Source organism: Nerophis ophidion, linkage group LG29 (assembly GCF_033978795.1).
Source record: "Nerophis ophidion isolate RoL-2023_Sa linkage group LG29, RoL_Noph_v1.0, whole genome shotgun sequence".
NCBI lineage: Eukaryota > Metazoa > Chordata > Actinopteri > Syngnathiformes > Syngnathidae > Nerophis > Nerophis ophidion.
In genome coordinates this window covers 23,598,366-23,612,953 of record NC_084639.1, presented here as the reverse complement: position 1 = coordinate 23,612,953, position 14,588 = coordinate 23,598,366, and the positions used below count along the sequence as shown (strand labels likewise).

The window sequence follows — 14,588 nt, the reverse complement described above, 5'->3', positions numbered from 1 at the left end:
AGTGGATCTAATATAATAGCGAGAGTCCAGTTCATAGTGGATCTAACATAATAGTGAGAGTTCAGTTCATAGTGGATCTAACATAATAGTGAGAGTTCAGTCCATAGTGGATCTAATATAATAGCGAGAGTCCAGTCCATAGTGTATCTAATATAATAGTGTGAGTCCAGTCCAGATTGGCCCTGTACTCTTCAGCATCTACATACTGCCGCTAGGTGACGTCCATACGCAAATACGGTATTAGCTTTCACTGTTATGCTGATCACACCCAACTCTACATGCCCCTAAAGCTGACCAACACGCCGGACTGTAGTCAGTTGGAAGCGTGTCTTAATGAAATTAAACAATGGATGTCCGCTAACTTTTTGCAACTTAATGCCAAAAAAACGGAAATGCTGATTATCGGTCCTGCTAGACACCGACCTCTATTTAATAATACAACTTTAACATTTGACAACCAAATAATAAAACAAGGTGACTCTGTAAAAAATTGGGTGTTATCTTCGACCCAACTCTCTCCTTTGAGTCACACATTAAAAGCGTTACTAAAACGGCCTTCTTTAATCTCCGTAATATCGCTAAAATTCGCTCCATTTTGTCCACTAAAGACGCCGAGATCATTATCCATGCGTTTGTTACGTCTCGTCTCGATTACTGTAACGTATTATTTTCGGGTCTCCCAATGTCTAGCATTAAAAGATTACAGTTGGTACAAAATGCGGCTGCTAGACTTTTGACAAGAACAAGAAAGTTTGATCACATTACGCCTGTACTGGCTCACCTGCACTGGCTTCCTGTGCACTTAAGATGTGACTTTAAGGTTTTACTACTTACGTATAAAATACTACACGGTCTAGCTCCAGCCTATCTTGCCGATTGTATTGTACCGTATGTCCCGGCAAGAAATCTGCGTTCAAAAGACTCCGGCTTATTAGTGATTCCTAGAGCTCAAAAAAAGTCTGCGGGCTATAGAGCGTTTTCCGTTCGGGCTCCAGTACTCTGGAATGCCCTCCCGGTAACAGTTCGAGATGCTACCTCAGTAGAAGCATTTAAGTCTCATCTTAAAACTCATTTGTATACTCTAGCCTTTAAATAGACCTCCTTTTTAGACCAGTTGATCTGCCGCTTCTTTTCTTTCTCCTATGTCCCCCCCTCCCTTGTGGAGGGGGTCCGGTCCGATGACCATGGATGAAGTACTGACTGTCCAGAGTCGAGACCCAGGATGGACCGCTCGTCGGGACCCAGGATGGACCGCTCGCCTGTATCGGTTGGGGACATCTCTACGCTGCTGATCCGCTTGAGATGGTTTCCTGTGGACGGGACTCTCACTGCTGTCTTGGAGCCACTATGGATTGAACTTTCACAGTATCATGTTAGACCCGCTCGACATCCATTGCTTTCGGTCCCCTAGAGGGGGGGGGTTGCCCACATCTGAGGTCCTCTCCAAGGTTTCTCATAGTCAGCATTGTCGCTGGCGTCCCACTGAATGTGAATTCTCCCTGCCCACTGGGTGTGAGTTTTCCTTGCCCTTTTGTGGGTTCTTCCGAGGATGTTGTTGTCGTAATGATTTGTGCAGTCCTTTGAGACATTTGTGATTTGGGGCTATATAAATAAACATTGATTGATTGATTGATTGATCAAACATAATAGTGTGAGTCCAGTCCATAGTGGATCTAACATAATAGTGAGAGTTCAGTCCATAGTGGATCTAATATAATAGCGAGAGTCCAGTTCATAGTGGATCTAACATAATAGTGAGAGTTCAGTTCATAGTGGATCTAACATAATAGTGAGAGTTCAGTCCATAGTGGATCTAATATAATAGCGAGAGTCCAGTCCATAGTGTATCTAATATAATAGTGTGAGTCCAGTCCAGATTGGATCCAACATAATAGTGAGAGTCCAGTCCAGATTGGATCTAACATAATAGTAAGAGTCCAGTCCATAGTGGATCTAACATAATAGTGAGAGTCCAATCCATAGTGGATCTAATATAATAGTGTGAGTCCAGTCCAGATTGGATCTAACATAATAGTGAGAGTCCAGTCCCTAGTGGATCAAACATAATAGTGTGAGTCCAGTCCATACTGGCTCTAACATAATAGTGAGAGTCCAGTCCCTAGTGGATCAAACATAATAGTGTGAGTCCAGTCCATAGTGGATCTAACATAATAGTGAGAGTTCAGTCCATAGTGGATCTAATATAATAGTGTGAGTCCAGTCCAGATTGGATCTAACATAATAGTGAGAGTCCAGTCCCTAGTGGATCAAACATAATAGTGTGAGTCCGGTCCATACTGGCTCTAACATAATAGTGAGAGTCCAGTCCCTAGTGGATCAAACATAATAGTGTGAGTCCAGTCCATAGTGGATCTAACATAATAGTGAGAGTTCAGTCCATAGTGGATCTAATATAATAGTGTGAGTCCAGTCCAGATTGGATCTAACATAATAGTGAGAGTCCAGTCCCTAGTGGATCAAACATAATAGTGTGAGTCCAGTCCATACTGGCTCTAACATAATAGTGAGAGTCCAGTCCCTAGTGGATCAAACATAATAGTGTGAGTCCAGTCCATAGTGGATCTAACATAATAGTGAGAGTTCAGTCCATAGTGGATCTAATATAATAGCGAGAGTCCAGTCCATAGTGGATCTAACATAATAGTGAGAGTCAAGTCCATAGTGGATCTAACATAATAGTGAGAGTCAAGTCCATAGTGGATCTAACATAATAGTGAGAGTCCAGTCCATAGTGGCTTTAACATAATATTGTGAGAGTCCAGTCCATAGTAGATCTAACATAATAGTGAGAGTCCAGTCCACAGTGGATCTAACATAATAGCAGTGAGAGTCCAGTCCATAGTGGATCTAAAATAATATTGTGAGAGTCCAGTCCATAGTAGATCTAACATAATAGTGAGAGTCCAGTCCATAGTGGATCTAACATAATAGCGAGAGTACAGTCCATAGTGGATCTAATATAATAGTGTGAGTCCAGTCCAGATTGGATCCAACATAATAGTGAGAGTCCAGTCCAGATTGGATCTAACATAATAGTAAGAGTCCAGTCCATAGTGGATCTAACATAATAGTGAGAGTCCAATCCATAGTGGATCTAATATAATAGTGTGAGTCCAGTCCAGATTGGATCTAACATAATAGTGAGAGTCCAGTCCGTAGTGGATCTAACATAATAGTGAGAGTCCCGTCCATAGTGGATCTAACATAATAGTGTGAGTCCAGTCCATAGTGGATCTAACATAATAGTGAGTGTCCAGTCCATAGTGGATCTAACATAATAGTGAGAGTCCAGTCCATAGTGGATCTAACATAATAGTGTGAGAATCCAGTCCATAGTTGATCTAACATAATAGTGAGAGTCCCGTCCATAGTGGATCTAACATAATAGTGAGAGTCCAGTCCATAGTGGATCTAACAAAATACTGAGAGTCCAGTCCATAGTGGATCTAACATAATAGTGAGAGTCCAGTCCATAGTGGATCTAACATAATAGTGAGAGTCAAGTCCATAGTGGATCTAACATAATAGTGAGACTCAAGTCCATAGTGGATCTAGTATAATAGTGTGAGTCCAGTCCATAGTGGATCTAACATAATAGTGAGAGTCCAGTCCATAGTGGATCTAACATAATAGTGAGAGTCAAGTCCATAGTGGATCTAACATAATAGTGAGAGTCAAGTCCATAGTGGATCTAACATAATAGTGTGAGTCCAGTCCGTAGTGGATCCAACATAATAGTGAGAGTCCAGTCCATAGTGGATCTAACATAATAGTGAGAGTCAAGTCCATAGTGGATCTAACATAATAGTGAGAGTCCAGTCCATAGTGGCTTTAACATAATATTGTGAGAGTCCAGTGCATAGTAGATCTAACATAATAGTGAGAGTCCAGTCCATAGTGGATCCAACATAATACTGAGTGTCCAGTCCATAGTGGATCTAACATAATAGTGAGAGTCCAGTCCATAGTGGATCTAACAAAATATAGTTCAATTGGTAGAGTGGCCGTGCCAGCAACTTGAGGGGTCCAGGTTTGATCCCCGCTTCTGCCATCCTAGTCACTGCCGTTGTGTCCTTGGGCAAGACACTTTACCCACCTGCTCCCAGTGCCACCCACACTGGTTTAAATGTAACTTAGATATTGGGTTTCACTATGTAAATGCGCTTTGAGTCACTAGAGAAAAGCGCTATATAAATATAATTAACTTCACTTCAAGACTGGTTTGATTTAAACATTTCGGGACTCCTGGAGATCCCAAATACACAACTACCAATACATAAGCAAAGTTGGTTTTGCATAATTGGTCCCCTTAGAACGGGAGTGTCAAACTCATTCTAGATGGGGGGTCACATGGAGAATAATCTACTCCCAAGTGGGCCTGGACTGGTAAAATCGCGGCATGATAACTTAAAAATAAAGACAACTTCATATTGTTTTCTTTGTTTAAAAATAGAACAAGCACATTCTGAAAATTCGCTAATCATAATGTTTTTGGGTTTGTTTTGTTTTTTTCACCTACATAGTAGTATTTTATATTTATACTTTCTGAACAAATGATGTGATAATGCTGTTTCTTTTCAATCCATCAAGATAAAAAAAATAATATCAAAATCAAATCACAGGATGTAATTAATGCAGTTTGCAAATTTTCCTCGACTGGTGCACTAACTTCATGTGGTTTATATCCATTTTGTACCGCTTAATCCCTTCTGGTTCGCTGGAGCCTATCTCAGCCACAATTGGGCGGAAGGCGGTGTACACTCTGGACAAATGTAGCATAATCTACAACACTGTTTTTCAACCTTTTTTGAGCCGAGGCACATTTTCTTCATTGAAAAAATCCCCAGGCACACCACTAGCAGAAAACATTAAAAAATGAAACTCGGCAGTCGATACTGAAACTAACAAGTTGTTCTCGCAATTGTTGGACACAAATTCAAACCATATCCAAGCATGCATCACTATAGGTCTTGTCTAAAAGTAGGTGTACTGCCATGACCTATTTGGAGTTTTTGGGTGTTTTCCTGTGTGTTTTAGTTTTTGCCTTGCGCTCCTATTGTGTTGATTGCCATGTCATGTACGGACGTGCTTTGTGGACGCTGTCTGCTGCTCCACCCGCTGTAAGTCTTTGCTGTCGTCCAGCATTCTGTTTTTGTTTACTTTGCAGCCAGTTCAGTTTTAGTTTCGTTTTGCATAGCCATCCCTAAGCTTCAATGCCTTTTCTTAGGCGTCGTCTGCATATTGGGATCACGACAACAAACCATGTTCCCCACATCCACAAAGCAGTTACCTACCTGCTGCCACCTACTGATAGATAGATAGATAGATAGATAGATAGATAGATAGATAGATAGATAGTACTTTATTGATTCCTTCAGGAGAGTTCCTTCAGGAAAATTAAAATTCCAGCAGCAGTGTACAGAGTTGAGATCAATTTAAAGAAAAAAGTAAAAAGTAAATAATGGGGGTTTAAAAGGAAACAAAATAGAGAAATATTACAAAAATAATAAAAACAATGGGAATAATAATATAACAGTAAAATAAGAATACAACAAGACAAAGTAGGCAGTAGTGACCATGTTATGAAAACGTATTGCACTGTTAATGTTTTGCATCCCCTGTCATCCTAATACCCCCCGTCCCCCGTCCCAGAGAGGAGTTGTACAGTCTAATGGCGTGTGGGACAAAGGAGTTCTTGAGTCTATTAGTCCTGCACTTGGGATGAAGCAGTCTAGCACTGAACAGGCTCCTCTGGCTACTGATAACACTATGCAGAGGGTGACTGGCATCATCCAGGATGCTCACTAGTTTGTCCACAGTCCTCTTCTCTGCCACCGTCACCAGTGTGTCCAGTTTCATTCCCATTGTAGAACCGGCCCGCCTGATCAGTTTCTCAAGACTGGAGCTGTCCTTCTTAGATGTACTGCCCCCCCAGCACACTACCATGTAGAACAGAACACTGGCAACCACAGACTGGTAGTACATCCACAGGAGTTTTCTACAAAAGTTGAAGGAGTGCAGTCTCCTGAGGAAGTACAGCCTGCTCTGTCCTTTCTTGTACTGGTGGTCCGTGTTAACAGTCCAGTCCAGCTTATTGTCCACCCAAACCCCGAGGTACAACTCCCTCGATCACAATAGGTTGTGACCGTGGACTCGACCTCCCAAAGTCAATGACCAGCTCCTTGGTCTTTGACGGATTGAGCTGCAAGACGTTCGTGTGGCACCAGACAACAAAGTCCCTCACCAGGTTCCGAAACTCCTCCTCTCTGCCGTTCCTGATGCACCCGACGATGGCTGTGTCATCCGCGTACTTGTGGATGTGACACAGCTCTGAGTTGTAGCAGAAGTCAGCGGTGTACAGGGTGAAGAGAAGAGGGGCCAGCACCGTTCCCTGCGGTGCTCCGGTGCTGCTGATCACAGTGTCAGACGTGATGTCCTTCAGTCTGACGTACTGTGGCCTGTCGGTGAGGTAGTTCGAAATCCAGGCAACCAGGCAGGGGTCCACTTGCATTTTGTAGAGCTTGTCCTGAAGGAGGCGGGGCTGGATGGTATTAAAGGCACTCGAGAAGTCCAGGAACAGGATCCTCACAGTGCCATTTCCCTTATCCAGGTGTGAGTGGGCTCGATGCAGCAGGTAAAGGATAGCATCCTCCACACCAACGCCTTCCTGGTACGCAAACTGCAGGCTGTCCTGGGCATGTTGCACCTGTGGTCTGAGGAGGCTGAGAGATAGCCGCTCCAATGTCTTCATTAGATGAGAGGTGAGCGCCACTGGTCTGTAGTCGTTCAGCTCACTGGGGCAGTTCTTTTTGGGAACTGGAACGATGCATGGCGTCTTCCAGAGGGTGGGCACTCTTGATATGATATGATAATGGAAGGGTGTTACATGGTTACTTTGCCGCGTTCTAGACAGCATAGACACTCAACAATGGCACATTATTTGCGGATTATAATTACTGGTTTTAAAAATATTTTTCACCCAATTAGGTGAAATTACATACCAGACTGTTTCTCACGGCACACTAGTTGAAAAATACTGATCTACAAAGATACAAATAATTGCTATTGCGACATCTAGTGGACACATTTAGAACAGCGGTTTCTTTTATTCTAAAATTTAGACTTATTTTTATACTTTGCAAACTCATCACGCGGGTTGGATAAGTGAATTAGTGAAGTGGATTATATTTATATAGCGCTTTTTCTCAAGTGACTCAAAGCGCTTTACATAGTGAAACCCAATATCTAAGTTACATTTAAAGCAGTGTGGGTGGCACTGGGAGCAGGTGGGTAAAGTGTCTTGCCCAAGGACACAACGGCAGTAACTAGGATGGCACAAGCGGGAATCGAACCTGCAACTCTCAAGTTGCTGGCACGGACACTCTACCAACCGAGGTATTCCGCCCCATAAAACCTGTTTGCGGGCCATACGTCTGACACCCATGCATTAGACGGGTATTTTACCTGCACATGTGACAGGATGTAGCTACTCATTTGTAAATAGCAGAGTAAACTCTTGAATTATATGGTTATGTCATTTTATAATTGCAATCTTAAAAATGTTTATTGTTGACAGCAGCAGTAAATTATATGGAGCTCATGTAATGGCAGCATTAAATGCCTACTGAAATGAGATGTTCTTATTTAAACGGGGATAGCAGGTCCATTCTATGTGTCATACTTGATCATTTCGCCATATTGCCATATTTTTGCTGAAAGGATTTAGTAGAAAACATCGACGATAAAGTTTGCAACTTTTGGTCGCTAATAAAAAAGCCTTGCCTGTACCGGAAGTAGCAGACGATGTGCGCGTGACGTCACGGGTTGTGGAGCTACTCACATCTGAACATTGTTTATAATCATGGCCACCAGCAGCTAGAGCGATTCGGACCAAAAAGCAACAATTTCCCCATTATTTTAAGCGAGGATGAAAGATTTGTGGATGATGATAGTGAGAGTGAAGGACTAGAAAAAAAAAACGAATACAAATCCTTTGAGGCACACATTAAAAGCGTTACTAAAACGGCCTTCTTTCATCTCCATAATATCGCTAAAATTCGCTCCATTCTGTCCACTAAAGACTCAGAGATCATTATCCATGCGTTTGTTACGTCTCGCCTCGACTACTGTAACGTATTATTTTCGGGTCTCCCCATGTCTAGCATTAAAAGATTACAGTTGGTACAAAATGCGGCTGCTAGACTTTTGACAAGAACAAGAAAGTTTGATCACATTACGCCTGTACTGGCTCACCTGCACTGGCTTCCTGTGCACTTAAGATGTGACTTTAAGGTTTTACTACTTACGTATAAAATACTACACGGTCTAGCTCCATCCTATCTTGCCGATTGTATTGTACCATATGTCCCGGCAAGAAATCTGCGTTGAAAGGACTCCGGCTTATTAGTGATTCCCAAAGCCCAAAAAAAGTCTGCGGGCTATAGAGCGTTTTCCGTTCGGGCTCCAGTACTCTGGAATGCCCTCCCGGTAACAGTTTGAGATGCTACCTCAGTAGAAGCATTTAAGTCTCACCTTAAAACTCATCTGTATACTCTAGCCTTTAAATAGACCTCCTTTTTAGACCAGTTGATCTGCCGCTTCTTTTCTTTCTCCTATGTCCCCCCCTCCCTTGTGGAGGGGGTCCGGTCCGATGACCATGGATGAAGTACTGGCTGTCCAGAGTCGAGACCCAGGATGGACCGCTCGCTTGTTTATGGGTTGGGGACATCTCTACGCTGCTGATCCGCCTCCGCTTGAGATGGTTTCCTGTGGACGGGACTCTCGCTGCTGTCTTGGATCCGCTTTGAACTGAACTCTCGCGGCTGTGTTGGAGCCACTATGGATTGAACTTTCACAGTATCATGATAGACCTGCTCGACATCCATTGCTTTCGGTCCCCTAGAGAGGGGGGGTTGCCCACATCTGAGGTCCTCTCCAAGGTTTCTCATAGTCAGCATTGTTACTGGCGTCCCACTGGATGTGAATTCTCCCTGCCCACTGGGTGTGAGTTTTCCTTGCCCTTTTGTGGGTTCTTCCGAGGATGTTGTAGTCGTAATGATTTGTGCAGTCCTTTGAGACATTTGTGATTTGGGGCTATATAAATAAAAATTGATTGATTGATTGAAAAAAAAGGCGAGGGCAGTGGGAGTGATTCAGATGTTATTAAACACATTTACTAGGATAATTCTGGAAAATCCTTTATCTGCTTATTGTGTTACTAGTGTTTTAGTGAGATTATATTGTACTTGAAAATCGGAGGGGTATGGCCACGGGTGTGGTGACCGCCATTGTCTCCAGTGGGAGGAGGTAAAAGAGTCCGCCGCTGCAGGAGGACACAGGCTCCGCTCATGTCTACGGTAAGAGCCGACTTATTACCACAATTTTCTCACCGAAACCTGCCTGTTGACATGTGGTCGGGAACCACGTTGTCTTGACCTCTCTGTTCTATAGTAAAGTTTCACCTTCGGGAATGTAACCAAGGAAACACCGGCTGTGTCTGTGTTGCTAAAGGCAGCTGCAATACACCGCTTCTCACCTACATCTTTCTTCTTTGACGTCTCCATTGTTAATTGAACAAATTGCAAAAGATTCAGCAACACAGATGTCCAGAATACTGTGTAATCATGCAATTAAAGCAGACTACTTACAGCTTGGATCGGGCCGGAAGATCATGTCCGCTACAACCGGTGACGTCACACGCACGCGTCATCATTCCGTGACGTTTTCAACAGGATACTTCGCGGGAAATTTAAAATTGCAATTCAGTTAACTAAAAAAGCCGTATTGGCATGTGTTGCAATGTTAATATTTCATCATTGATATATAAACTATCAGACTGCGTGGTCGCTAGTAGTGGCTTTCAGTAGGCCTTTAATAAGAGTCGTAGTACTGGCGGAATCCAGCAGAGGGCGCTTTGCGCATGGATACTGAAGACACCTGACTTCCTGCTTGCGGTCATTACAGAACGAGGTCATGTCTACTCAAAACATCTCTCTTCTCAGGTACAAGTTTCTTTATGTAAATCGTTTTCACCCCTGAGTGTGTCTTTATAATGTTTAAACTTGTTTACAAGGGCATATGTGTATGATATGGGGCTTTTCAGTCAACGAAGCTTTATACATGATGGAGCCGATGCTTAAGCTAATAGCACTGCCGACGTCGAAACTAATGCTAAGTATTAATATTCCCATAAACATTTCATAAGGGTACACAGCATCGAGCGCTGTTGCCTAATGGCGCTGACGAGACGCGGGGCCGCCATCTTGGAGTGGTGATCTGCTCCACTCCGTGCAATTCATTTGGCAGGAGCAATGAACTGTCAGCGCATTTAATTCATCTTTCCTCACTGAATACCACTGATTTTCACGCGTTCTTTTTTGTCATACGTGTAGCTATGATAAAGCACAAACGTTTTATTATTCATAGTTTGCTTAACAGTAATAGAATATCCTTACATGCTGTTAATCGGGGGGGCTCGATTGGTACCGAGCTGCAGAATAATTTATCATTATTATTATTATTTATTTTATTCAATCAACATAAAAAACACAAGATGCACTTACATTTAGTGCACCAACCCAAAAAAACCTCCCTTTTTAATGACAAAGAGGTAAAAAAAAAAAAAAAAAAAAAAAATTTGAGCTTGTATAGTACTGTATAGCCACTGTTCATCTAATTGTCTAGTTAGGTAACATATATTACCTCCCTACCCAATCTGGACTGTGGTCCTAACTTTTACCCCTGTTGGCTTTTACAATCTTTATCATCATTTATTTCAACTTTATGTTATTGAAGTTTGACATGTTTAAATCTAATTACTTTCATTGATAAGCAATTCTATTTTGGTAAATTGGTTATACTTGTATAGCGCTTTTCTACCTTCAAAGTACTCAAAGCGCTTTGACACTATTTACAAATTCACCCATTCACACACACATTCACACACTGATGGCGGGAGCTGCCATGCAAGGCCCTAACCAGGACCCGTCAGGAGCATTCACCAAAGGGTTGCGCCATTTTATGGGCGGTCTTATTTACTCGGCTCACCTTCGACACCGTCTTCTCCTCGGCATCTTTGTTGTAACATTGTAGCGTGCAAGGACGGATGAGGAAGAAGTGTCTAAAGATGGAGCTAACTTTTTTTAATAACAAACAGACTCTACTTCAATCAATAACGGAGAAGCATCTCCTCATCCGGAAAAAACACAGGAAATGTGTCCAGTGAAAAAACATCCCACCGGAACTCTCTAAAAACTAAAGTTCCTTGGGTGAATTATGTAAACGCACTACACCGGTATGTTTTAGCGCTTTCGTGGCGAGTTTACTGACAGATATAAGTAAGAACTTTACACTACCTTTATATTAGAAATGGCAACAGCAGAGGATGAATGTCCCATAACAAGAAGATAGAGAAAAAGAAGAAGCTTATCGACCACGGTGTCGGCGCGGACGGGCGCAATTTTGGAGGATTTATGCAGATCCCCAAATACAGATCAGCAGGTACCAGAAGATGAGCAAAGTTGCTTTTGTATAAAATTGCCAAACAAAACGCTAGATAATGTCTTACCTTATACACACACCATAATAATACTCCTATGTTGAATGCGCCGACAATCCTTCAAGCAGTTGTGGCTTCATACCTTACCGAAGTCGTACTAAAACATTTTGATAGATTTTTGAGCGTTGAGTGTAATATTCTATATTTTTAATGGAACATATAAAATGTTTGTTTTGTTTACTTGAGACATATTGCCATCATAGTGCAGCTTACACTTATCTAGGATAGGGTTAGGGGGTGGTGTAGCTTGGTGGGTAGAGTGGCTGTGCCAACAACTTGAGGGTTCCAGGTTCGATCCCCCTGCCACCATCCTAGTCACTGCAGTTGTGTCCTTGGGCAAGGCACTTTACCCACCTGCTCCCAGTTCCACCCACACTGGTTCAAATGTAACTTAGATATTGGGTTTCACTGTCTAAATGCGCTTTGAGTCACTAGAGAAAAAGCGCTATATAAATATAATTGAGTTATACTTATTCGTTTTTTGTTCCGTCTTTGTATCGTATTCTGTTGGTGTTTGACTTTCTTATTTCCTGGTGGCACTTCCTGTTTGGTCTGTTGCTATAGTCACGCATTAGTGTCATTTGCCTCTTTTTTTTTTACTCACACCGGTTTGTAATCACCGTCCTTATTCAAGCCTGCCTTTTCCGTTTACTCGTCCTCTCTTCCTATTTTTTTGTCCTATGCAACAAGTGACGACGCTGATTCCCGACTCTGGTAAAAACTGTTTTGTACTTGCTAGCTTCGGCGCTATGCTTCATGTTTTCTAGCTCCCATGCTAGCACTTTATTTTGCCTTTTTATGCCTAGTGCAAGTTTTCTGTTCTTAGTCTGTTTTTTAGTGTTAATAAATCATAATTTCTTACCTTCATGCTGTGTCCAAATCCGACTGCATCATTGAGAGAACGAACCCGCACCACGATGCCAGCGAACCGTCACAGACTTCACTTTTCTTATGTTTGACTGCCATCTATCCGTCACACTTATAATTACATCATGTACCAAATAAATTAGCTTTGAGGTGGGTAAGCTCAACCAAAGTTATTCCTTACATTAGGCGCACCGGGTTATAAGTCGCACTGTCGAGTTTTGAGGGGAAAAAAAGGCCTTATAGTCCGGGAAATACGGTACCTAATGAGTTGGCAAGTGAGTGTACCAAAGCTTGTGCCTGCTGATGCGACACTCAGCCACAATTTCGGTTCACAAGTGAAAGCACAATACAACAACAGTTTAATTCCCTGCCTAATGACATAGCTGCTAAAGGGACGTCGGCCTCTAGAGGTGGCATGCAAGAAAAAAAAAACTAATTAACTTCCTTTTTGTTCACGTGTGTGTGTGTTCGTTTATTATATTCTTTTAGCCTAACAAAAGCCTTATCTGCGACATGATTAGAAGTGCAATGAGGAGAGAAGCTCCAACATGTGTAACTCAGCAGGAGTGTTCCCTTGGGAAATGGAAGCACTGCCAGGAAAGAAAGCAATGTTAAACATCGGTAGCCTCTCACGTTGTATTAGTTCACGTCTGTAATGTGCAAGCGTGTGCACTGTTTGTTTTCCCCCTTCCTGAAGTCAATAGTGCGGCCGTGACATAAATGATTAATGTTGCGCATCATGCGAAATGCGCCGTGCATGTTAAAGCAAACTTATTGACAGCAGCGGCGAGGTGTCAGTCTAATGTGCTGCTGCTTTTTTGCTCATTAAGCTTATCGCCACTTCTCTCCGGCCTTTAAGATTCCTTTCTTATCTGGCTACAAGTACTTTGCACTGCGCGGCTTTTTATCTCAAAGTTCACTTCAAGCCGCCAGACTCAAATCCCATTTGGTTCTTTTTCGGATTGCTCACAATGTACGAGTTAAGAATAAAAGCCCTCCGTGTAATATGATTTAAAAGTTTACATCTTTTATGTAGCCGTGGTGCTCCTCAATGTTCACATTGGTTGAGTTTTCTTCACACAGCGCTTGTCTTTGGTTTTAGGATAAGGTGTCACGGTACAGTGTCCTTACAGCCAACTTTGTGCTGAAAAGTTGGACTTTTATGTACGATGCAAACTTGGATGGGCGATATGGCCTAAAATCTTCATTGCGTTCTATACAAACCCTGTTTCCATATGAGTTGGGAAATTGTGTTAGATGTAAATATAAACGGAATACAATGATTTGCAAAACCTTTTCAACCCATATTAAATTAAATGCACTACAAAGACAAGATATTTGATGTTAGAACTCATTATCTTTATTTATTTTTTTGCAAATAATAAATAACTTGGAATTTCATGGCTGCAACACGTGCCAAAGTAGTTGGGAAAGGGCATGTTCACCACTGTGTTACATCATCTTTTCGTTTAACAACACTCAATAAACGTTTGGGAACTGAGGAAACTAATTGTTGAAGCTTTGAACGTGGACTTCTTTCCCATTCTTGTTTTATGTAGAGCTTCAGTCGTTCAACAGTCCGGGGTCTCCGCTCTTGTATTTTACGTTTCATAATGCGCCACACATTTTCGATGGGAGACAGGTCTGGACTGCAGGCGGGCCAGGAAAGTACCCTCACTCTTTTTTTACGAAGCCACGCTGTTGTAACACGTACTGAATGTGGCTTGGCATTGTCTTGCTGAAATAAGCAGGGGGCGTCCATGAAAAAGACGGCACTTAGATGGCAGCATATGTTGTACCAAAACCTGTATGTACCTTTCAGCATTAATGGTGCCTTCACAGATGTGTAAGTTACCCATGCCTTGGGCACTAATGCACCCCCGTACCATCACAGATGCTGGCTTTTACACTTTGCATCGATAACAGTCTGGATGGTTCGCTTCGCCTTTGGTCCGGATGACATGATGTCGAATATTTCCAAAAACAATTTGAAATGTGAACTCGTCAGACCACAGAACACTTTTCCACTTTGCATCAGTCCATCTTAGATGATCTCAGGCACAGAGAAGCCGGCGGCGTTTCTGGATGTTGTTGATAAATGGCTTTCGCTTTGCATAGTAGGGCTTTAACTTGCACTTACAGA

General features: G+C 42.3%; 1 long non-coding RNA gene across 1 annotated transcript in view; it reads left to right on the top strand.

The window, feature by feature from the left end:
• The first annotated feature begins 9,888 nt into the window (after positions 1-9,888).
• Positions 9,889-14,588, top strand: part of LOC133546241 (uncharacterized) — a 60,283-nt gene continuing 55,583 nt past the window's right edge. Inside the window, exon 1 of the long non-coding RNA XR_009805038.1 lies at positions 9,889-10,022. This is a non-coding gene — a long non-coding RNA (uncharacterized LOC133546241). The remainder of the gene's footprint in view (positions 10,023-14,588) is intronic.